Here is a 23,806-nt window from a genome sequence, read left to right as displayed (position 1 = left end):
ATAGCACGTAAAGCGTCCCAACGAAGCAATATTCGATGATCGATGCCGGAGTTCCAGATGGGAACTATCGAAACTTTTATGGAAAACGTGTCGCAACAGACTGAACGAGACTGCGAAGTGAATTCGCGCTATCTCTGCTGGAAAAAACAAATATTTTAATGTCGGCAAGAAGAAGATGAGACACAAACGGACGGAAGCTGTACGACTGTATCGTGCATACACGATATATCTCAGGCAGTCTTAAAATATTTTGAAGAAATTGTTATTTTTTAACTTGACAAAAAATTCATATCCGTTAATCTAGGAAAGAGAAGCGGAACATTATCATATCCGTCGTCGTCGTTAAACGAAGCAATCGTCAAGTTTCCTTCACTCTTGAATCGCGAAACGTCTGGCGAGTTAGAAACGGGTTTTTGAATCCAATGGCCCGAGGATCAGGCCGGGCTTGGTCGCGTTTCGAGAATCATTTCGTCGCCGCGAATGAAGTCGGAACGACCTGAATTGGTCGACGACACCGCCAGTGATAGTTTAGATCCCTTCAGCGTGATAATATTGTGTGCCGAGAGACGCGCGAGCGGCAGTATTTGCCGAGAAACGGTCGGCTTTAGAAATACAGAAACTTATTTCGCGCGTCTGCCTCTCGCCTTCTTCCCTTTTCATCGCGGTCGCCAGCCCCACGCGGTCTCTTTTTCCCTCCGTCTTTTCCTCTTCGCCTTCTTCCGAATGTGTATGTGTGTGTGTGTGTGTGTGTGTGTGTGTGTGTGTGTGTGGTAGCTAAACTCCCCCGTCCAGTTTACGTTGATCGTCGACCAGCACCTTTCCAAACGGCTAACTACCTCGAGCCACGGTGACGCTCTTTGTGATGTGTGGCGGAAAAATTTTGCGGCCCCTTCGCGCTGAAAGAAAAATCGAGAAAAGTCGGCGAAGAAGTTTTTTTCGCGACTTCGTCGCGATATCGATTCGCCGAACTTTCCTCTCTCGAAACCTCACCGAGGTCATACCAATGAAATGTTCCGCGAACTTATAGTTAAAAGTGTAAAAACTCTCCGTAAGTTACTCTGTGTCTTACCATGCAATGAAGGACTTCATTGAAAAAAAAAAAAAAAGAGAGAAGAGAAGACTATAAATATTGCAAATATATGTATACCGAGCTTAAAACATGGTACAAGGAAATTATTTATGATTTATACATAATTAATAAAAGGATATTTTTTTTCTGTGTAAACAAATATATTTAGAATTTTTTTCTCTTAAATTTATATCCACAACATTTTTGTCTCTTCTACTGACTTTGATGTGAGATTAATTGATTGTCTCCCATTTAATCTTCGCGCGAGCGAAACGGCAATCCCCAAACTATTCAACGCGGGAGTGTTTACTCCGCAACTAGGAATACCGATAGCGAAGTAACTTCGGTTGATCGGCTCCGCCGATTCGGGGTAGTTTATACGACGCGTAAAGGTCAACTAATCTGTGGGAATGGCCACTAACGATTGCGAGTGAATGAGCCATCAAACCGTAAAACAAAGTGCAGTTGTACAAGCAGCTTTAACGATTATTAGATTGCGCTTCCGTAATGTCTGTATTCAGTTGGCCATATGTGTACACGTGTATATACATATATTTGTGTGCGACATTATATAGCGGCTATCAAATTTTATTGCGCTCACGGGTATTGTCCGTATTTCATGCTTTTTATCAGATCTCATAATTTATCCGGACGGATTTAACGCGCGTCATAGAAGCGCGAAAATTTCGGAAACAATTTGCTTAATGATTGATAATACAGCGTGTCCCGCTACTGTTATCTGTTTTATTAATGAAATATTGTTTCATAAATTTCAAATTGGTTTTTTGTTAGCAATCAATTTGACGGCAATCTATCGTTTATCGAAATTTTTTTCACATTCATATGTTTGCTATTTTGGCAATTAATTCCCGTAGTATAATGATCTGAAATTACATGAGATTAGACAAATTTCTTAATTTTGATTAATTAAATAATTGATTAAACTAAATTGTTTAATTGAAAAATTAAACTGAATTAAATTAAATTAACTAATTTTTTTTTTAATTAAGAATTTTATTATAATGTTAAAGTTATTTATCATACTCTTTAGTATTACTTAATTATATTATATATTATGGTTAGGACTTTAAGAACAAAGAGACTAATTTTTACGAGGCGTATGCTTTGCGGTGCATTTATAGCGTATTCCATTTAAGATGAAGAGCGTAAGAAGAAGCTTTCTTTTTTATAAGATTGCTGCCCGTTACCGTATTAATCTCCCGGAATGATCCACATCTCGTTGCTGAAAGCACGACTTCATGGATTTTTCTCTCCTAATCCACTCGACAAGACGAACGGTCTGAATACTCGCGCACAGATCGCTGACTCAGGTCGGATAATCCGTAATCAAATAGAGGCAGATCAGCGCAGATTCCGTCTCTCTTTTTCGTCGCTCTCTCTCTCTCTCTCTCTCTCTCTCTCTTGATCCATCCGTGGGTACGCATTGCGGATAAAACGCAATTGTGTAACAGCATTCATCGAAATTATCGTTCTGAAATTCGTCGTTAATTATAAATTCGATTATTGTCACAGGAAGGTCTACAGTGAAAACGTAAAACTCCACGATATTATAATTATCTACCCATTACGTAGATTGAAAATAGGCGATGGAAATTATTTAATTATTAATTAATTACATATTTGATTGTGATTGATTTTATAGTAATGAAAATTAGAGTTTAATCTGATTTCTACTTATTAACAACGCTGTAACAATTATAACGCCATTTATCATTGGAAATCCAAAGCCGACAAAGCGTGTTGAAAGCAGTATCTTATTTTTGCACGATTTCTTTGGCTGCGCCAAGTTTCTCTCACGAAGAGAAATAGAGGAGAAATGATAAGATCCTGGGTGAGATACATTATCGGTTGAAAACTAAATTAAAAGAAAGAAACGTACGTGAGAGAGCCCTCGATCTATACTGCGTTTCCGATAAGCTCGTTTTTCGTCGAACGGTCGTCCCGACAAAATAGATGATCGATGTGCAAACACGTCCGAGTGATTCTTCTTGCTAGCCCCCCCGTTAACGCCGTACTTATCGCTTCTTATCGTGGTAACAACGATGTACGGCGAACTCGGCACCCACTCCCTTCTGTGATTCGGAAATTTTTTTTCTTTTATGAAAACCGAGTTCCGAATGAGTTGTTGATTAATGCTTGTCTCTCTGTTTGATTCAATTCGATGATAACCGGTCTAAAGCCTTTGTCTAGACTGGATATAATAAAGAACAATAATTTTGCTATAATTATTAAATAATATAATTTTTTTACTGCAAGAGAAAATAATAATCACATAGTATACTTTAGGAAAGAGAAACCGGAACAATAATAATATTAAAATTTCTTGTAAAACTTAAATCTTTATTTAAACTTGTAGCTTTATAAGACCTATGTATATTATTTGTTACGTTATTATTCAGGTCGTTACGCAATATAATATTTTTCTTGTCTGGCGCAAATAATTTTAATACATTCCAATTAATTTCGCCGCTTTTGCGCAAATGAAATATTTTTTCAGACGCGTAATACTTTACATTCTCAGCACTTTCGAACGATAAAAATCTCATTTTTCACGAGAGAGTCCATTTCGATGTTTAGGTGCCGCGTCCACTTTTCGCCGGATCGAGGACAATGTCGTCCTCGGGCGTAGCATTTGATCTTTCGCGGGCTATTGTGGCTTTAGGGGCTTTACGAGTCTCCCGTGCGCCATGCTGCGGATTCATCTCGGTTTATGAGGTTTCCAAATGAGGCGAGAGATTATAATAAGGAGGCGAATGGAGGGGAAAACGTCAACGGCGACGCAATCCCGGGGGGGATTGTGCGCACCGTTAAAAGAACCGCGCATAGCCCCGGAGTAAAAAGCGCCATACAGCCGCATGTTTCATAGAATAACACCCTCAAAAAATTTTATTCACGGACTTTTTTGCTCATGACATTTTGTGCATTCAATTTTTCCTCAAAAAATAATAATAATAATTGGACGCTTTTTTTCTGAATAAAAAAAAAAAAATTTACGACTCGTAGATGAAAATTTAGTTGGCAAAAGTTTATTCGAGTGTAAATAAATGATAACATTCAATGTTAAATATATATTTTCGACGATGCCGTATCGTACGCAATTAATTTCCTTCCGCTGACATATATGAAGAGCTCTCTTGGCGGCGTTTGTGTACACACGAGAAAGTTTCTACGTCCAAATCGTCGGATGTTGAAAAAGCGGGCTTTCCACGATGTGGTCGAATCTTCTGCGCGCACAACTTTTTGCGCGTTATCTCGAATATGCACGACGCGGTGGCGTTACGATTATGGGGCGAAGCCGGGTGGCCCCCACGCGTCACCTAACGAGACCCTTCAGGGCTGCCTGCCCTACCGGAACGCTTGATCGATGTCACCAAGATTTGCATAAATGTGTGCGCGCCGAGAGGCTCTCGAGATGCGAGAAGAACGTCCGGGAGTCGGGGATTTGGAGGACATCGGGAGAGACACGGAGTTCGCGGGATTGTCGGATATCACTGTGTAAGAAGCGGGAAACTCTCTCAGGATAGATCCTAATTTGATGAAAGAGAGAGAGAGAGAGAGAGAATGGCGGGAAGATGGACCGCTTGTCTACCTGCCGGCGACAGGACTGGCTCATCGTAAAGATGGAGAATCTACAAGATCTTGGGAGAGATCCCCGGTATTTTACACGCGAATCTATGTTTATGCGATCGAGCAAAGATATGCATCTCATGGACGTGAGATTGGAATTAAATGCATATAAGACGAAGTGTCTAGCGAAATTAATTATCGAGAAAATTTATCGCGTCTTGATGTAGAAACTAATCTCTTACGTTTAAATTATACTCGCGTTATTGCCGATCTATTGTATTTTTTTTTATTATTATTATAATTATGATATTAAAAAATATAAAGAAAAATGAATCGAACTTTGCAAGGTTGATGTTGAGATATATGTATTTTCATTCGCGCTATTTTTTTAGCGAGATAAAATTTGAAAACTGAGATGCGAAATTGAACGGTGAAAAAAGAAGAAATGTAAAAGTATCAAGAATGGAGGGATATTGGAACGTACTGGAAGCAGAAATATCAGATATCGAAAAGAGCGGTAGATAGATTTCACGAGATATTCGCGGAGAACAATCTCGCCGTTATCACGCGCAAGGGCTCATCATCTATCGATTATGGATTACCGTAGATCGAGTTTTACGATAATCTGGAACTCGGCTGGTGGTGAATTGATGTTTCTCTTGCAATGTTTCTTTTTTCCGGTGGAGGGGAAACTCTCTAATTGAGAATGAGATAAGGGAGAAAAGGAATTTTGAGAACGAACGAGATGAATCTTTGATATCGAAATAAAAGCAGAGAGAGCTTTCTAGCAGCAAATGTATAATATTTATGTATACGTACATAATATATACATATTTTTTTCCTTAGATATCTGAAAAAGCTACGCTTTCATATGTATGCATTTTTCCTAAGTAAACATCTGTACTTTTATCTATATCTGTTAAGTATTCGCATATAAAATATTAATTTTAAATTTAAAATTGATTTTCGAATAATTTTTGAGAGAACAAAATATTATATAATTATAAAAAGTACCGGTAATGTTCGCTCTACTTGTCATTTTTTTTTTCTTTACAGAATAAAAAATCATTTATATGTAACTCTATTTTTAGATGCGATAAGATAAGATTAGGAAACAGATATTTTTGTAAAAGTATACATAATATTTCACATGTAGCATCCTAGTAATAAATACGTGCTCGAGTATCTCTATCTGAAGATATATCTTCTACACCCGGTCTCGAAAGGATCTAGCGAGGAAAAGCGCATTGTGTGTACACTGTCACGTGGCGAAATTTCCAAAGTCGAGGACCGTACACGCGGGTGCAGATAGGGCAGAACCAAAATAGACGACCAGCCGAGCGCGAAGAGCCAGTTAAACGAGATCCAGGTGGTTTCGATCTCTCCGCAGGATATGCTATTTGACTGCGCGCTTCGTCGGCTTATTGTGAATTCGAGACACGTTCCGCGACTGCTTCCCAGGACCCCCCGCATAATGCCTTTTCCGTCAGATTCCCGTGTCTGGTGGTTGCGCGGAGAATAGTTTCGCCGCATTTCGTGTTATCACGCTGTTGTCGATTTCGAATTTCCTCTTCCGGACGCGCGCCGACGATCGCTTAATTGAAGTTGTTGCGATGCTGGATCTCGTAGCGCGATCTTTTCAAAGAATTCCAATCTAGGGTGTGAATTGTGAAATATCGCACTATAAAAGAATTTTCTAAAAATTTTAATACATTTTTGTCTCAATTTTCAGATGCGAGTGTCTGAAAGAAATTTCATTTTGAAATGCCGTTTTTCTGAAAGTGACAAAGAGTGTGTCTGAAGTCAATTTTTTTTTTTTACAGTATACAGTATTATTTATACTAATATGTTAAAGAGGTATCATTCAGGATAATTAGAACTGTAATAATTCGAACACTAATAAATAAAACAATTTTTATTTGTCTTTCGTATATTATATAATATATGTTTTCGCGCTCTTAAATTTTTACTTTTGTACGCTTCTTTTAATTATCTTTTATATTTTCAAAACATTCGAGAATGTGTGTGTGTGTGTTTATTTACAACGGAAGGCTTTTACTTGAAACGTAAACATCTCCGAAGAAAACCAAGCTTCTCTTACATGAGGCTATATTTGTGACAGATATCGTTATCATAGAGAAGAACGGTCGTAAACTACGAGAAAAAGATTTTAATCGCCAGCTATGCGGACACATACAAAAGCATTTATCCTTTTTCCGCAGACTTCTTGCGCATCCAACGACGATGCGATGCTTCTGACACGAGTGCTTTTTTTTATTCCTTCAGAACGATCCGATCGGGCGTTATCGAGATTTGCATAGGCGCGCATAAAATGAGAGCTTGCTTTGAAATACGGATGGAACAAAGCTGTAGCCTAAGGGAGAGAGCGCGGAGGGAGACACTCGAAAAGAGAGAACGCGTATCTCTGCGGGAAGTTTCGAGGGCACCCTTGAATTTGCTTTCTCTATCCAGAGAAACCGTTCAAAGCGTCCGATTGTTGATACAATGTTGCAACGCGTACTTTGATGAAAGCTGACGTCATGTCGATAGTCGTCATCGAGTTTTTGTCGGAAGAGAGCAATCTGCAATTAAGATTGTTCCTGCTTTCGAATTATCGTGTATATACTGACGTGTAAAATGTGTAAAATGCTGAAAAAAATTGAATTATCAAAAATTATTTTGCTTAAAATATTATTTAACGTGATTTTTTTATTCATTCAAATTAAAAAACATATAACGTATTATATAAGTAAGAAATAAAAATATTTAAGATATATCATATATTTACGAGATAACGATACTTATTGTTAGTTGATGTTAATCATCATATTTTACATGAGGAAGAGGATTAAAAAATTCGTAAATAATATCCGTGAAATAATAAATGTAAATACGATGTAATGATGGAATGAACAAAATTATTTAAATAAACGAATATATATATATATAAATTTTTGTTAGAGGGGAATGTTTTTGAATGTATTTGCGAGAATCTGCATGATCCTCATCTTTGATCGATGCGATGATACTTAAATACACGATATATCCTAGGATTCAATGTGGACGCGAATAGCTATCAATCAAAGGATCAAGTTGATCCTTCGTCACTCAAGTGCAGTTTGCAATATCGCCTGATTTCCGTCACCCTTCCACACAGGATTGTGGGATCGCAGCGTAAATTCGCTATCGCGCGTTGACACGATCCTGCGTAATCGAGCGATACATTCTCATAATCGAAGGGGTTGGATGCGAATTTCGGGATAGGGTAAGAGGGTTTTCCTGCCACCACGACACAAAATTGGAAATCCTTCGCTCATGTACGCGACACAATTCGGAGCAGACCATCTATATAAATTGATGCAGCATCAATAAAATTTAATGCATCGAAATCCTTTCATTTTTAGTGTCACGAGATCATAATTTATAACGAGATTTTAATTTAAATGTAAAAAATGTAAAAAATATAAAAAATTAAACTGTATACATCTTTCTACATGTTTAATGCATGTAATTAAAAAAATTTTGTTGGGAGGAAAAATTATTTTATAGTTTGTTGCAAAAATATTATATTTCATTAAATGTGTTTATTATCATTATTGTGCATAAAAATTTCATATAATTATATATAGGAACATACTACCGAGGTCATTTATAACATTAATAACAATATATTGCATCGCATCTATTAAAGCCATTATCGTTAAATTTTGATAGAAAAAAAATCATTATTAACGCATCGTGTTACGACACATTTGCTCGCGCGTCCATCAAAGCAATTTTCGTTAAACGTCGTTAAGAGAAAGATCATATTTCGATATCCTACAGAAATTATCACCCTGCCCAACAAATACGTTTATCGTCAAACAAAATACTTCGTATAAATCTCGCGAAATTACATTTCGAACGTGATACCCGGGCCATTAATAACGTAGTAGCATTACAACATACTGGAACGCGTCCATCAAAGTTACGGGGGCGCGTTAGCGTAAGTGCGTGAGACGTCCTCGTAAGCAAGAGACGACTGGCGGTCGAAGATATAATATCCTCTACGTCCGAGGGGGATGCGTGAATGGTCAGAGCGACGGCAAAATTGAAACCGCACGTCTGTGGTGGTGCTGGTGCGGGTGCGGGTGCGGATGCGGTGTTACACGCCGTGGAGAGGCGAGAGAAGCGCAACCCTCGGACGATCGATGGCCCCGGTTAGATCGTTCCATTATACAAGGATTTGCTCTCGACGACGTTGATGGGCTTGCCAGGGTGTGCTCCTCCTTCGTCCTCCTGAAAGCGTCCCGGCGCTTTAATGCGTCAACTATGGAAGTAATCATTCCGGAAGCGAGCATTTTTGATCCCACGACGGATCGCCTGCGATCGTTTTGCACTTAAGAGACTCGAAAACTTTTCGATCGTCGGAATAATTGGATATTCTTGATGGATAAATTGATTCGCGTAATAAGGAGAAAATATATGTATCGTAATATTTAGATGCGTTATAAAATTATAAAATTCAAAACAGATATGTTAAATCGATATTTGAATATATTAAACTCCTTTCGAAAGCCAATGGCTTTTTCGTTGTGGGCAACTGTCATCGCATAATTTTATTTCTTTCGAAAAATGAAAATTTATTTTGATAAATATCCGTCACTTCGATTACGGATCGTTAATAGTGAGAATTAATTCGTTGAGTTAATTAATTTTTTAAATTTCTCTTAAAAATAAATTTTTAAGAAGATTAAAACTAAAAATTAATTTAAAATTTTTTGATTTGTAGATTTTATATGAATTTATTATTATGAAGATATTATATCCTTGCATATATCGATATGTTCTGCTTTATGTAACTCCACTTTTTAATGACTCGGTCTCTATAAAAATTGACGCTTTGAAGGAAAAACGTAACTATATGCTTCTATGTGAAGAAATATACTTCTATATAAACGCGCTCGCAATTGTATATAGTAGTTAGATAAATGGCGAATAAAAACGTCGTAGAGTCAGCAAGTCAAAGCTTGTAAAAACTCGTTTGTTTCCTTCGAATTAAAAATATGTATGTCAAGTAGATACTTTCATCTCTTTATATCGAAGCGACCGGGACCGGGATGGAAATAGAACGTTCGTTCCCAGGTTTCGTTTGCAGGACGATTATACTTAATTAACATTTACGCGGAATCAATATTCCTTTCTACCTTTGTAGGCGGAATGATAAAAGGAATTTCGAAATATAAAATTGTCAAAGAATAATTTAATGTATCTCGGAATCACGAATTACACATTTGATAAAAAAACGTAAATAAATTCAACATTAAACAGTTAACTTAAAAAGTAAATATTTGGTAAAAGTTAAAACATTTTTGCAACGAAATCACAATACTCGATCGTCGAAAATGGTTATTTCATTATAGTGTCCCATACAATTTCCAAATTTCATAAATTTTGCAAAGATCTAAAATATTTCTAATATTATCTAAACATCCCTGGCTATCAGTTTTTGCGAAGAAAATATGCAAAATATATTATATAAATAAAATGAAAATGAAAATATGTATAAATGTACGAAATGCGTATCGAGAATTTTGTCCGGATAAAAAGGAATGCGCAATTATCGCATCACCCGTTACACCGCCTGCTTCGCCAGCGGATGTAATTATCGAAATGCAGGTGCACGAGGGTGCGACATTGTCAATTTTGGTTCGTTGTTAGTCGAATCGTACCAATAACAACGACGGCGGGGTCGGTTACAAAGCGATTCGTTCTATCAATCAGCTTGATTAAGCAATCCCTTTCTACCGCCGGTGATTCCCAACTGGCAATATAACTGCGCTTTCCAAATGGCGAAATCTTATCCGATCCCCGGGATAAATCCGTGATCTCTATTGTTAATTCCCTGTTGGCGGTTCGATGATTCGCGAGCAGAATCAAATCACGCGGCCTGATAAGTCTCGCGAAACACGAAGCGTATGCGATTTCTATTTCGATTGATATATGGATTCTGCATTTTAGGCGCGATAAAATAATATGAAGAAGAGCAGAGATTAATTAATTTTTTTATCCATTAAATTATATTAAGTTTAATTACGTTTCAAATATTGCCTGCATTTTAATAATTGAAATGTAAAGTGTCTTGATAAATCTGATATATCTAAAAATTTTTTATGCGTAAAATAAATTTATAAAATATTATATTTTGATTGTTTTTATGCTATTTCATATTATTATTTCTTACTTATTTTTCTATATACAAGAATATATTTATAAGGTAGGGGTAAAAAATGATTTACATGAAATTAGGATTACGATGAAAGGACTGTTGCGTTTGACAGTGAAAGAGTTAAGGATTCTATCGCGAAAATTGCGTGTTTAAATGTTCGTCGGCATGGCACGCCAAGTCGTGCTTTTCCCGCCGTCATTTCGTTGTCAAACATCGTGCCAGATTTGACTGAGAATTCATTTTTTTTCAGACGTTAATAAGAGCCTTCTTTCGAAGCCGAACACGAAAGGAATACGCGATTCGCTTGATGGGTTCTTCGTTGCCAGACCTCTTTAGAATTTTTCTTCAAAGAACGAACGAAACGCAACGTCCAAGGAATAAGCAAACTTTGTAAACTGTTTCGCTATATTTTGCTTTAAGCGATTTTGCACGTTGCTAGATATATGGTTCAATAAAGTTTTTATTAAATCGGAAACAAAATTCTCACGTTTATTTAATAATATGTTTCAGAAATAAATCACTCAATTAAATATTAATATAAAGTCGTAAATGCGTCTATAAGAGATGTTCTCGTAATAGTAGAGCTTCTAATCAATTTGGAATTTTTTTTCTTTTGTGAAAATGTCAGAGTTTATCTTTTTTGCAAATTTCCAATTTTTTCTTTGATACATCCTTGTAATTAATAAGTTTCAAATTACATTTTTTTTTACTTTTTTGTAAAATTAGCTAGAAAATATAATTTTGTTATTTTTTTATATTAAGTGCAGTTTGTAAAATGCAATTTTTGGATACTCTCTACTGTTTTAATGAAATGGTATATTGTATATTGTCTCATATATATATATATATATATATATATATATATATATATATATATATATGTACATATATTTCCATTTTGTTTGAATTGTATTTAAAAAATACGCTCTCAAGTTGAACATACTATTATTCGAGAAATCTGAACAACTGTCTCCCTTTTCAAATTGATATCAGTCATGTAGAGTTGTAGAGATTTTCTGTGATTACGCGAGGGATGAGTTTTGGCTTGAATGCGGATGCATTCATAGAGGTTAAACATTAATGTGCAGTCAATCATCGCGATAACGCGCGATGAGCAACGGGTTATAAAGAATAACCAACAACGCGAGTGATGCGTGAACCATTAGTGCCAGTATTGATAAAAACTGTCTGGCACTAATGGTAATGAATTGGTATGTTTTGTCGAAAATGGGAATTTAAAACTACATGAAAGCATTCGGTGAGATTGCAACAAAAATCGATGAAATAAGTGAAGAGTGTTTAAATTTTAATCACAATACGACGGGAGGTAAAAATACTTTTTTCTTATTTACGCGTTATCTTTTTTTATCTTAATTTTATCTGAACGGTTTTACTTTTCGAATGCTAGTTTAAAATATATTCTTAAATTATTTTTTACGGGTATGATCGATTTAAAATTGCCATCCTCGTTCTCAGCAAATAGAAAAGAGAAGAGTTGAAAAAAATATAAGAATTAGATGCATATGTGATTAACGTAATTATTAATTACTTGAATGACGATTTAATGTTTAATTATATTAAGCGATTGATAGACTTTTATTCGCGGGCACGTGCGTTAAGCGAGAAGAAGCGATGATTCTTTGAGATGTCGAATAAAGAAAAAAGGGGAAAACTTAAGAAGTTGCGCTTCTTGATGGAAAGCGAGTAATAGTGGGAAGAGGAACGACTTGACACGGGGGTGAGCATCGTCGAGAGTTTAAGATAGCCGGTATGGGGCTGGATGAATGTCGGTGAACGAGGGTTGGGACACTTTGCCGAGGAAATATGAGAAAAAGAGTCCGGCGGATGCTCTTTTATGCGGTGAAAGGAGGAAAAAAGAGGAATATGCTTGGTGAAGGAAACTATCCGACTCGGGATGGGAATGTATAGAACAGAATTAAGATTTCAACCTCTTGTGATTTTATTAGCACGCTAATGGATTCTTTTATATTCGAAAACATTTTGATATAATGGAAAGAAAATTATTTTAAATTGACGAAAATTGGAGAAAGAGAGATTTATATTAATATTTTTCTTAATTATTATTATAAACTACTCCGAAAATTTTGATTGACTGTGATTTCTGCAAAATTTTAAATAAAGATTTAACAATAAGAGAGTATAATTTTGCTTTTCTTCTATTTTAAAGTAAATTGACTATTTAAGCAGAATTTTTTTTTTATTATTTAATTGATAAATGTTATGCATTATATATGATAACATATTCCTTGCGTAAAAAATGAAATATTTATTCGCAAACGTTGAAAAAGTTCCAAATTATACGAATTTGGAAATTTTTGAAGGCATTTTTTTATGCTGATGTCACAAAAAGGTATAAGGGAACCGAGCGAAAAAAAACAAATAATCGGGACAAAAATTGGGCTCGCGCGCGCTTCTGTTAAAGCTTGAGATTGATGTTGATCGTAAAGTTCGTAATGACTGAGAGGGGGAGCTCTGTAAGCAGTAACATCGCGCTCCCCGCTGGGCCCCGCGAGCGACTGCCGCTTATCTTTGTGTTAGATAAGTTGCGCGAGGAGATGCCGGGAGCACGCGGAAGTGGGCGTGATCTTGGAAATTCATTATGACGCCCGTGAAGTAATAACGAAGTTGCGAGACGCTGCGGCGACCGAAACAAATTGCGGCGATTAATTATGGTCGGTATAAATTACTCGATCCTGGAATTATCTCGTGTACAAGAGACACGAGGCTTAACTCTGTTTCTGGGATGTTTTTAAGGACATCGGAAGAATTTATGCGAACGCCAATTGTCGACGCATTTTTTTTTTTCTCTCTTTTAGAATTATACGAATTTTGTGAGATTCGGCTTTTTTGCGATAATATTTGCGCAATTTGGCACACATGCCTCTTGGCTTTCGACATTTGGCGAAGCGTATACAACCGCGCGCGTTTACCGTAAGCTGTCATCCGTATTTATTTGGCGTGATTTGACGTGATTCATTCGCGCGACAACTCGTCGAGGACGAAATGTAAAATTTAATAATCATTCCCATAAAGTTATTTGATTTACAAAAATTGCGTTTGATGGAGATATCACTCGCCATTAAAAGTTATATTTCTGTTATATTTGCGTGTGTGCTGTGGATTTATACATAAAATATAAATTTATGCAATAGTATTGAGTCTACAATTTAAATTTACTTTTTCCATTTATGGGCGTTGACAGAAAAAAATTCAACCTGCTTTTTTATATTTATATTTAAAAATATTGAATAATAATATAAATTAGATAAATGAGACTGCACTTATATAATATTTAATTAATTTATATAATACTTTATTAATGTATATATAATATATATTTAAATAATTTTTCTACTTTGACATAGAAATACAAGCAGAAAATGTGTCTTGTTATACATAAATGTCTTTGCGCCCTCGTGTATCGCGTGCTTCACGCATCGAGGAAATAGTTGTCGCTAGATAAACGAGAATCGTGACGGCAATAGGTCAGGAGAGAAAACGGGTGTAGAAAAATGGAGGAAGCGCGGACGTGGTGAACAGGCGCTCGTTAATTTTACAAACTCGGTTAAGCACCCAGTCTAGCGTTTTCCTTTCTTCCCCTCGGAACATCTTAACTCTGACACGATCTCTCGGCTTTTCTGATTCCCTCTGAAAATGCACGTGGCAATAAGGAAAATGGGGGAAGGAGGCACTTATTATTGCGAGTATAAATTCTTAGTTATCAATTGCTAATTGTAAATGTATTCTATATAAGAAATTATTATATTAATTATAATATTTTTTAAATATAATAATATTTAATAATATTATACTAATTTGATATATTTAATAATATTTTTTTAAATCTCTCTCTTGAAAAATGTGTAAGAAATTTTAAAGATAAAAAAAAATAAAATTCTTCGGATTTTACGTTAGAATAAAAAAAAAAAATAAATAAATAAAATATCAGAATAAAATATTGAATTTTTTTTTTATATCAAATATATATCAATTAGTTTGTAAATATTATTAAATATTAAATATCGTTTAGTGAAATATAAATCAATTGAAACACTAATTGCAAAATATCAATATTTCGAGAATAAATGGATTTTATAAAAATGCAGATTGAAAGGATGAATCGGCCGATTAAGTGACCGATTAAAAATTGCTCCGAGAATTTGTCATCGAACTAACGTGTCGAATTGGAAGAACTCACGAGGCACTGCCGATTCATAGAAAGTGACTCTCCCATTGATTCCTCGGAACAGCAGCCGGTCTTTCAATTCTCCCTCACCGGGGAAAAGTTTCTCAGACGAAGAAACGTGCCTCCGAGGGGACCCCCCTTCGCGCGCGCTCACGAACATTCAAAGTCGTCGAGATTTCGCGTTTGTAAGGAGTTCCAGGCTAATTCGCGATATCCTGCCGACTAGGCTTACGTCTTCCCTTCGTTCCTTCGTCTCTTTCTCTTTTCTTTTTTCATCGTGTCTTGCCGTACCAGTCGTCCTCAGCCTATGAAACTTTCCTCCCGCGGGAAAATTATTAGGAAGTTGGCTCGGCTGAAAATCCTTGAAGGACTCGCGCGGGCTGTCTCGGGGGAAAAGTTTCCGGTCTCGTCCGAATCTAAGGGTTAATTGTCGAAAGGATTCGCTCTTCTCTCTTCACTCCGAACGATTGTCGTGACGGTTATACTTTGAGCATTGTAAGTCCGATTTCGTCGACGTCGGTTAATGCTAATATTGTGCCTAATTATTGCATTTAATTATAACTCTGACTTGAGACATAGAAATGATAATAAATAACGTGTATATATAATCGACTGTTGCTAAGTGCATCATTATTATTATTTAATGGGAAAATTATAATACATTTATTTTATTTTTTCGCTGATAAAATTTTATTAATCATGATAAAATATGTTTTAACGAGATGATTATTTATTAGGCTACTTATATTAGCTGTATCTTGATATTACGATTACGTTCGCGAAGGGAGATATATGTGGAAATAATATTTCAATAACCCGCAGTAATGCCGTGCACAAATTGCCTACTAGGGACCATTTGGTCTCCGCGGAGCCATGGGGTTAACACGCCACGAGACACAACAATAACTGATTGCCAGATTGATTGATATATCGCGCTAATGAAGAACTTGTACAGCTTCGAGGTCAATTCCCCATAATTCTATTAAATAAACATTCATTTTTAAATCATATATAAAGATTTATTTTTTGATTCGACATTTTTTTTTTATTCATTAGATCCGCGACGCAGGCGTTTACTTTGCTTTACTATCTCACTTTCCTCGCTCACGAGACATTGATTAATAATACGCGAAATGGGCTTACACGCCGGCGACACATCGGACGCGATTTATAACCGAGCGCGCGGAATTTTGCTCGCACGCAGACAGGGACCCCACACAGGGCCCCACAAAGCGCGAGTTGAGAACCCCCCGTGCGATGCATCACTCCGAGTTAATTATCGCGTCCAAGCGACAGACAGCCGGACGAGAGCGTAACGAGACATCGGGATGATGACGACGACGTCTCTCCGTCTCCGAAAACGAATTCCGGAGCGAATTCCGTAGGCAGTCACCGTTCTAATCGTCGCTCCCCCTCCGTTCTCTCCATCCTTTCCCCCTTCGTCCACATCAAAAAATTTCCCGACGACATTCTTCGGCCCTTCTCCTTTCACGGATACTTTTTTTTTAGTCAGGGATCCTGGCGAGCTTTTTATCCTTTTTAGAATTTTTCTTCCTCTTCTTTGTTCTTTTTTCATTTTCCTAGATATTGATGGCTTCTAATTAATTCTTATCCAAGCGATCTATTTTTCAAATGCAAAAGTTTAATATCTTTATCTTTTTTTTTTTTAAACGCACATTGTATTCAAATATTATACTTGTATGCATAAATCTAAACTTATTTTCTTTTACAAAATATATTTTATTCTAAGCTATAAGATTTTTTTTTCTTTTCTTTCTGTTTTGTTCTATGGGGAAAAAAAATTTACTCTTGGAATTTAATGTTATACACAAAAGTTTAGACAATTCAATACACACACACACACACACACACACACACACACACACACACACACATATATATATATCTAATACACAGACGCCCGCATAAGGTTTAATCGGCATAACTATTTTGGGAACTTTTGCGACGACCGATGTTTGCATTGCCGACGTTCTCCTTGAAGCTCTGTTCCGGCAGAGTGTGTACTTCCTCGACAAGTTTCTACTGCGCGACGAATATTGCAGCACGCATGTCTCGATTCTCATCTTCTTTTCTCTCTTTCCTTTTATCTCGTGTTTTCTTTTATACACGGCAGAAAAGGCGTTGGTAGAATGAGCGATTTTAATTTTATGGAAATTGATTGATTTGATGAACTCACGAAAGAATGGAGAAAAATGGGGAAAAATTCCGAGGACAATTTTAATATTTTGCGTGGGATTTGATTTAACATTTTCGTCAATGAATTTTCATTCAATGCAGTGTCCTTAAATAACAATGTTTTTTTTTTCTTAATATATTTGTGATAAGAGAGCTATAGAATTATTGCTATTAGATACGTTCAATTAAAATAAAGGTGAACTAAGATCGTTGTTGCATAAAAGTATCAGTCTATGTTTCATTTGATATTTAATATCCTATACTTCCATATTTTATCTATGTAAGACAAAATATAATGCTAATATCATTGTCTAATATTTAAATTAATTAATTGATGAATATTTGATTCGTTATTTATATAGACAGATATTATTTCTACAATTGCCGCTATTTCTTATCGGGAATTTATCAACTTTTATCCAACAAGGTTTTTTCTTGATAAAGCACTCACACTAATCACTATCGGAAGAGTCATTAATGCACATGCGACGTCAATCAGCTGATCCAATAGCACTAGCGTTGTGGATTTAGTCGAGCGGTATTACTTCGCGGAGAGAGTATATATATATATATATATATATATATATGTCGCATGTATCTCTCGTGTTACACGTTGACGATGTTGAAGTTGAAACTCGTCTCTCGCTACGCCACTGATGGTAGTTCGAGAGACGAGCTCTTTCAATCTCCTCAAGCTGCGGATTACCGGCCGGTGACTTTGAAGGGAACAAAAAGCCATTGTTGCTGATTGCGTCTGTTTGTTTTCTCGACCCGCCAAATGAACTGCCTCGCCACGGGCAGGGCGCGGGAGAAGGAGACCTGGGGATGGAGGAGACACAATTTCAGAGCGCGAAGACGACGAAGACTTTCGCGTCGGTCTCTCTCTCTCCAAGGAGGATCGTTCCGTAAAATGTAATTCCCCCCCCATTCTTTCTCTCTTTCTCTCTTGCCTGATTGTAGTTCGACAAAAAAGAATCTCGCGACTTTAACAAACTTGACAAATCGGATTGCGGCCGGGATGGGAAGTAATTAAAAAAAATGAAAGAAACGAGAAGACACTTTCGCGGATATTTGTCGCGGACTTATTTTGCGAGTCATGTTATGCTTATCTGTTACTCGATATAATTCCGATCTATCGTCCTTTTGCGTAACATTAATAAATATACATGTTAACAATTTCATCTTAACGGAAGCTATTTCGTTTTTTTTTTTTCTCGTGTGAATGATGATAATAATGAAAACACATTCGATAAGAAAATTCATTTTAAGAAATTGCACCAAAAAATCTTTAAAATATTTTCTTTACCTGGAATTTTGAACAAAAATACCTGAAAGAGACCAGAGAATTTTTTTTTTTTTTTACAAAATTTGAGTAGACACCTTGAAAAAATATTGCAATTTATTTGAAAAATATAACTCTTTGCTGTAGTTGCTCTTTCGTAGAATTATTAATAAATTCGCTCGTCTCTTTCTCGAAGGGACGAAAGAAAATGATCATTGCACCGCCAACGTTTTCTTCAAAAGCTCGAATTAAAGGAAAGATCGCGGAAAATTAATGGCCTGTAGGTGCGTCGTCTTGATGGAGACGCTTAAAGGCATTTTGCCGCGAACTCTTCGTCGGGGAAGTATAGTTTAATTTTGCTCTAATTTGGTGGGCGTTTAATAGGGGTCTTTCTCTCTGTACTTCGCCATCTTCTCCATTTACCTTTCCCCGGTTGCTTTTAGCTGCGTACTTTAGCTCCGTGTACATTTCTCCGTCTTTTCCATCGCTGCATTCCCTTACTGGAATGCACTGCGCCATTCTTTCTTATATACTGTTATACATTCATGCCTTTTGTTACATTTATACCTCCATCGAGTTACAGTACGCAAGAAAATTGTAATTTTCAATTATGATGCAATACTTATGCGAAGGAATTTTTCATAAGAAACCTATTCTCTTCATTTTGAGAAATTTATTCATTTCATAAAATTAGAGTTTACTTCAATATTGCGAAAGAATTATGAAATTAAAATTATTTATTAGACTCACAGAGTTTTGTCTTTATCGAAATATAATGGAAAGATTTATTATTAAGGAATTTTTATGTATGAAAAAATAAGTAAGAACGCTTTATTATGTATTAGAGCGACGATGTAGAGAGAAATATTTTCCACTATTTTTCCCCTCCTTCTTCCCTTTCACGATACACTACTTAAGTGACTTGTGTATGTCGAAACATAAATATAGTTACAGAAGCATATGAATTTAATGAGCAAAATCGGCTTTCTTGTTATTGCTAATGGAGAGGCGAGATTCCGTAATGTCAGGGAAACTTAATTGAATAGGAGTTTTTCAAGGCATTAAGCTACATCTATAACTTTGCCAATAACGTTGGCATAAAATAAGTTGTGCATTCTTCCAAGAAACTATTGATACGATATACTTGCACGTAAAGCCGTCTTTTTCAAGAAATTATAACTCTTTTATAATGCCACTTTTTTTTTTATTAAATAATATTATCGATGAAATTTTTTAACAAATATCGGTATAGCATAAAGTTCTTTTTGTAATTTTTAAAAAATGTGTGAGAGTTAGGAAAATAAGGAAAATATTAGAAGTAGCAAGTTTTAAAAAGAACTTTTCAATGTGTATTTTAGAGAACAGAGACAGTGAGAAAAAGAGAAAATGTACACTTTCTTGAAAGTATAAACTTTTATAAAGAAGGAAAATATCATAAAAGTTAATAATTTTTATTTAAATTTTTTTTATGAATCGACGAAACCGTAAAGTGTTTTTCCAATATAAGAAAAATATTTGTCAAGAAGATAAAATTAATATTGACGGAAGGGAAAATATGATTTACCTCGGGGCGATTAATATCGACATAGAATTTTGAATGCTTGATCGTGCGCGTTGATGGACCTTTCTTTTTTTTGCACGTTGCAACAATCGACGCACGATCGTATTTATAGCAATTATTCAAATTAATACATTGTTGAGAAAGTGCAAGCGCGCGTATGTGTGGTGTCTGATTTGCCGCGAAAACGAATGAAGAGAATGACACGGAACGTACGTACTACGATTGGATACTCGCTTTCTCTCACTCTCTTCCTCTTTCTCTCATTTGTTTTGGGATTCCAATTACTCTTCCAGCGACTTCCGATAGCATTCTCGTGGCGTCAAAGCGGTGCATTTCGCTTTGAGACTGGTTTTGCAGCCGATGGCGGAACAACAATGTTGGCTTTACGAGACTGCTACAAGATAAATCGCTTTCACATAGCAAATTTAAGATAAGTACTCGATAACCGAATAATATATATTATTAAAAAACATATATATTATTCATTTTAATAATATATTATTCATTTATTTCTATATCATTATTTATTCTTATATCTATCTTATTGTCATATCATATCGATTTATCTATAGATTCTTCGATAAATTGAATTAAATTTTTCTTAGCGAAAATTTGATAGAGAATTATTTTCTGCCAAAAACAGCGCTCTTCTCTTTATTTATATTTACAGAATAGGTGGTTATTTGTAAACATGGTTCTCGAGTTGCTCCAATATTAATGATTGCAAATATCTTATCACCAATTTTGACACGATTCGAGATATTCGAATATTTTTGAGCGTTCGAACACTCTATTTTTCCCTCTCACAATTAGATCGAATCATTCTTGTCACACGAGTCGATGATATAACGGTATTCCTCAATTTTGCCTCGATAATAGACTGGAATAATAACGTCCTGCGTTTTATATACGCCAACAAATAACGATGCAATTAAATCCTCCTCCTTCCGTCCGCGCTTCTCTTGTCTCCCCCATGGTTACGTTCTCTTGTTCTCGGTAATTAAGATTTGTCCTGGTTTTAAATACGGCCGCGGGTGGTGTCGTTTTACAAGCTTTATACAGTCGACAATCGATTTTGCAAGCGCGTTATTTACAGCAATTATCCCAATTCATTCACTCTAATTGTATACCAATTTAGTCCCGAGAACGGATTCATTCTACTAAAGTTTTTATTTTATATTATATTATTTTTATAACAACTATCTCCGATTATTTATCATCCAATAATTTATTATTATTATTCATCATATTAATGACACAATAATATAATTATTTATTGTTTAAAGAGAATCAATCATCGGAAATAAGATTCTAAGTCAAATACTTGTACAACATAATTGTAAGACGCGACAAAAAGTTAAATATAAGAAAAAAATTATTTGACTAGATAAAAATTATGTTATCATGACGAGACAATTATCGGCAGTTATCCGAACAGAATGAATGCCGAATTAACATCTCTCGTCTTATCATCGTGGGACAATATTTGAGATATCGCTTCCGCGATCTCAAAGAGCTACGGATTTTGATTGGGTGGGGTGATCTCTTTGAAGAGACCAACCGAGCCACTTCCGGCTATGTATCCTTGATCCGGGTTAGGTCGAGTGTGGCGCATCCAACGGCGTCTCGCCGCGAAATTAGGGACCGTCGCGCTTCGTTAATTGCGCCATTTCCATCCCAAGCTTCTCCTCCGTTTTCCTCCCTCACCCCTCTCCCTCTCTTCCTCTCGCGAATTTTCGCGACTGTCGACGGCTGTCGTTAATTACTGCCGCGGTCGCTTCCGCCGCGAGTTCCACCGCGATACACTTCCGGATTTACGCCCATACGAGGCTTATCGCGGATTATCGCGTCTACGAGAGCGCGTGTTTCGCGAAATTGAGATGTTAGCGGCAGGATTTTGCGAGAACGTCAAATTACGTATGCATGGATTTGCAATTCTTTACATTTTATCCGCGTAACGTGTTCCTCCTTCGCAAATATTTATGTACGGTTATAGTTTCTTTTTTATTTCTTGTGACAAGCAGCTTACGTTTTCTAAAGTAAATTGTGTATTTCTTTTTAACGCGAGGAAAAAATTTCACTCCTCCCGTAAAGCAGTTACCATATTATCTTCAACATATCATCATAATCACAATATATACATATACTTTGATTATAAGGAGAAAAATTTTTAAATTCAAAGATTGAATTTTCTTATTTATTAGACTCTGATGCTTTTTCTTTCATTAAAGATTCTAGAAATTTTTTTAAGTATGTAAAATGTAGAAATAATTGCTTATTTTAATTATTATAATAACAAATTTAGAAATTAATAATTTTATATTTGTAACTGTGTGTTTGACTTTTCTCCAGAAATATTTCACTAAATATATAATAGTGTATTGGCATAATTGACTTCTTGTCAAGTTGCTTTGGTCCGAGTTTGCAGGGAAATATTCTTTAATAATTAACGAAAAGATTTTCTCATACGAGTAGCGTAATAAATTTTTCTTATCTAATTTTAGTCTCAAATAAAGAGACCTTTGCGACTTTGTTCAAAACTTGCTTTGAAGTTGAAAACTGCCTCCACACTTTTTACAACTTGATGCTCTTCAAGAGAAAGCAATTTCTTTCTTAACTACTGAATTATACGCAAGTATAGTCGTCAAGATCTTAATTACGTAGAAAAACGCGCGACGAACGAACTGCGTTTTTTTCATACGAACGCTTTGAAAAGTCGTCTCTGATTCATTTTTTTCTACAGAAATATTATATTCTCTTTTCCTTTATTTCCATATTTATAATGTAATATAACTAATACGTCGAGTTAATATAATTTTCTGTTAACGAAATAATTTTAATAATGCAAACTTTTTGTGCATGCGTGTTTCTTAATCCTTTTATTTTCTCTCGAGACTCGAGTTTCCATTATTTGCGTCTCTAAGGGATTAAAGTTTTTGTTGTATTGGCTATTTCGCGGTTAATCGTGTACTTGCGACGCCAGCATATGGCGATCGATGAGAAAATGAAAAAAAATAAAGGTGGAAAGAGCGGTCGAGCATGCAATCTGTGTCGACTATGTTAAGTCGGGCATTAGCGATTATGCATAACAAATTGCTGTTTATAGACTGATCGATTGTAATTAATTACGCTGCAAGGAAGACACGTGGCTTGTCTCCGTGCGCTTACCGGCAGAATATTGGACCTTGAAAATACGTTGTCACGGCAGGTATCATATTATTAAACCTCACATATCAGTCCGTAGGTACGACATATTATAATATTTTTATCGCAGTTTTTATTTGACAATTAATCACAATAATATATGTGCTACTCTTTCTTTCATATTTATTTATTTTTTTTTTTTTTATGTATAATTTTCTTAATTTTATCGTAAATGTATTAAAACTTTTAAATTATCTTTAATTTGGTGAAGTTAATAGAGTGTACGAATAAAGAAAATAAAATTATAAACACAATCTTCTATCGGTACTTTCATAAAGGAGGATTATAGAGTATTAAGTTCGATGATCTTGATTAATGTTTACTTGGTCCGAAAAGTCCTTATCTGACTCGATCAATTTGCCATTCATCTTGAAAAATATGAAATTTAACAAAATATAACGAGATACATCCTTGAAAATATTTATTTCCATCTAATAGTGACAACACTATTTACACGGTGTCATTTATGGTTAAACGTTATCGTCACGCTG

At 35.6% G+C, this 23,806-nt stretch overlaps 3 protein-coding genes across 3 annotated transcripts in view; 2 read left to right on the top strand and 1 right to left on the bottom strand.

Annotated features, from left to right (window-relative positions):
* The window catches only part of LOC126854141 (general transcription factor 3C polypeptide 3), a 105,632-nt gene extending 100,066 nt beyond the window's left edge, over positions 1–5,566 (bottom strand). Inside the window, exon 1 of the mRNA XM_050600556.1 lies at positions 5,562–5,566. The gene's annotated coding sequence lies outside the window, so the exon portion shown is untranslated. The remainder of the gene's footprint in view (positions 1–5,561) is intronic.
* Positions 1–23,806, top strand: part of LOC126854186 (60S ribosomal protein L35a) — a 118,496-nt gene that overhangs the window by 35,390 nt on the left and 59,300 nt on the right. The window lies entirely within an intron of this gene.
* LOC126854140 (PDZ domain-containing protein 4) overlaps positions 1–23,806 on the top strand; it is a 162,793-nt gene that overhangs the window by 86,716 nt on the left and 52,271 nt on the right. The window lies entirely within an intron of this gene.

The sequence above is a fragment of the Cataglyphis hispanica genome, chromosome 13, assembly GCF_021464435.1.
Source record: "Cataglyphis hispanica isolate Lineage 1 chromosome 13, ULB_Chis1_1.0, whole genome shotgun sequence".
In the NCBI taxonomy this organism is placed as follows: Eukaryota; Metazoa; Arthropoda; class Insecta; order Hymenoptera; family Formicidae; genus Cataglyphis; species Cataglyphis hispanica.
Note: the sequence above shows the minus strand (reverse complement) of the source record. Positions and strands in the feature narration are given on the sequence as shown.